Source organism: Etheostoma spectabile, chromosome 20, assembly GCF_008692095.1.
Source record: "Etheostoma spectabile isolate EspeVRDwgs_2016 chromosome 20, UIUC_Espe_1.0, whole genome shotgun sequence".
Classification (NCBI taxonomy): Eukaryota; Metazoa; Chordata; class Actinopteri; order Perciformes; family Percidae; genus Etheostoma; species Etheostoma spectabile.
In genome coordinates, this window is record NC_045752.1 from 15,893,775 (window position 1) to 15,896,042 (window position 2,268).

Sequence of the window (2,268 nt, forward strand, 5' to 3'; positions counted from 1 at the left end):
AAAAAAAAAAAAAAAAAAGTGTGATAACTTTTGTTACATTTTATTTTCAAAAAAAGGTCTTATATTTACTCTACTCCAGTGTGATACTCTTAAAAACTGTTGGCCTTTAAGTCTGCATACAGCCATTAAACGGTTATCCAAAACGCTCTAGCAAAAAACTGTGCCAATCTCGCCGGGAGTGTTTAAAATCAAGGTTAAAGAAATGAAACCAACATGAGCGCGGTTCTGCTTAGCCTAAGAGGTCCCAAGAGCTCACCTGGAACCCAGTCTATCACCCTTGCAGCAGTCAGAGTGTTGCAACTGGCTCCCCTGAGACAAAAAGCACAATTTCTGTGGAAAAAAACTATTCAGTGGATCAGAAGCTTTTGTTCCCTTTGCCACAAATTTGATGAGTCCTGAAAAGTGACTTCTCTTCAGCATTTCGGAAACATTATCAATGGCATTGCAGCCAAAAGCGTTTTACACAAAAACTAGGGGGTGTTAATATTTCAGTAAGTCCTAGTTCTTGCATGCTTGAACCTGGGAACATTGAACAGATTTTATATCAACGCTTTGCAGTTTTAAAGTTAGCTTCAAAACAGCTTAGTGAAAACCTAGTCAATTTTCCTGTGGTGTGACAGACCCAGAACACATTAATTTTTACTTTACCAGTACTTAAAAGTTCTTTGATGGTCATGCACTGTAACAGTTACACTTGAATGCAACATCTTGGATCAAACTGAAGACCCATTGCAGACCCTGACAGTTTCAGAGACAAACCACAGTTCCAGTACAATACAGCTGTTAACTTTAGTCACATTAAAACTTCCTCGAAATGCGTTTAAAAAAAAAAAAAATTGTGAGTCTTAGAAAAAACTGCATTACAAATATATTTTTAAATTTATTTACCTTAAATCACCTCTTACTATTTTTAAAAGCCTGACTTGAAATAACAAAGATGACATTAATGCTAATTAATATAGGCAGAGCAGGTTGAATTACAGCCACTTTACTCTGGTTAAATGTACAGGCTTACAGTTTGGCAAATTGAAGGCAGTCCAAACAGGCAACCAAACCCTGCAGGGCTGGGGAAGAAAGCAGGCCACAGACTGGAAAGCAAGTTCAAAACATAGGTAGAAGGTTCACACATCAGGGACAGGATTCTAACCGAAAGAAATAGCTGAAAACCCAAAGAAATTAAGCAACATTTACATCTGGCAAACACACAAAAGAGGATCATTTTAGGTATTAATATTCTTGGGCAAATTGAGACAATGAGGCACAGGAGTGCAGGGAGAAGCGGGGTCAGGTGACTGACGGAAGCAGGAAATTCAAGGGGGGGGGGGGGCGACTGGTGGACAGATAAGGAATAGCAGTGTCTTCTTCTTTTGGGGTTTTAATGGCGGTTTGCAACCAGTGTATCAGGTGCATTACTACCACCTTATGCTGCTGAGTGTGGATTCTGAGATTAAATCCAACCCATTAATCGTGTTTTTTTAATCAAATCAAAGAAAATCTTCTGCTTCGTCCATTTGACAGGTTCATAAATGTTTTCATATTAATTGTATGAATTCCAGCCATCCTGTGGTAAAATCTCTGCCTTATTTCTTATTACACTTTATGATTACATGCGCAACAAACTCATCTTGACAGTGCTCACATAAACCAGTTATCTCCTTTGATCTTTAGCGTGCCATTTCCACATTTTTCATGACCTAAGTAATATTCTAATCAACTTTATTATTTAAGTTGTACAGAAAGCTTTAATTTCAGAAATCAGAAATACTTCATTGATCCCTGAAGGGAAATTCTGTGTTCCACTGATCTTGCCATTCTTCTGTTGCTGCTTTACTCCAAACTATTACCTTGACATAGTGTTAATTTCATCAGACGAGACTAGACTAAATATGTTCATCAACGACCTTTTTTTCCATGACGAAGATGGCACGATGACATGATGATGATGAGACTGCACCAATATCCAAAAACGCTGACTAAATTAACATGTATTATTGTTGACAAAAAAAGATGAGACTAAATTGTTTAACCTGAAATCAAAATTAAGATAAAACCTCTCTTCATTTGGTCTCAAATCGTCTCTACTTTTTCATCATGAGATAGAACTAGTGCAGTGCCCATTAGAGTGTGTGCCTGTTCCCAACAGGCCAAATGCTTGGTTCCAAGAATTTATGCCCCCCCCGCTATGCGTGGTTCAATCAGACGCGGCTTGGCTGAAGCTCATCTAGAAATTCAGCAAGTCCACTTTTTTCATCTAGCCATCACACATCC

The 2,268-nt window shown here is 38.2% G+C and overlaps 1 long non-coding RNA gene across 1 annotated transcript in view; it reads right to left on the reverse strand.

Moving 5' to 3' along the window:
- LOC116670605 (uncharacterized) overlaps nt 1-321 on the reverse strand; it is a 21,575-nt gene extending 21,254 nt beyond the window's left edge. The window contains exon 1 of the long non-coding RNA XR_004327066.1: nt 257-321. This is a non-coding gene — a long non-coding RNA (uncharacterized LOC116670605). The remainder of the gene's footprint in view (nt 1-256) is intronic.
- Between the last annotated feature and the right edge of the window lie 1,947 nt (nt 322-2,268).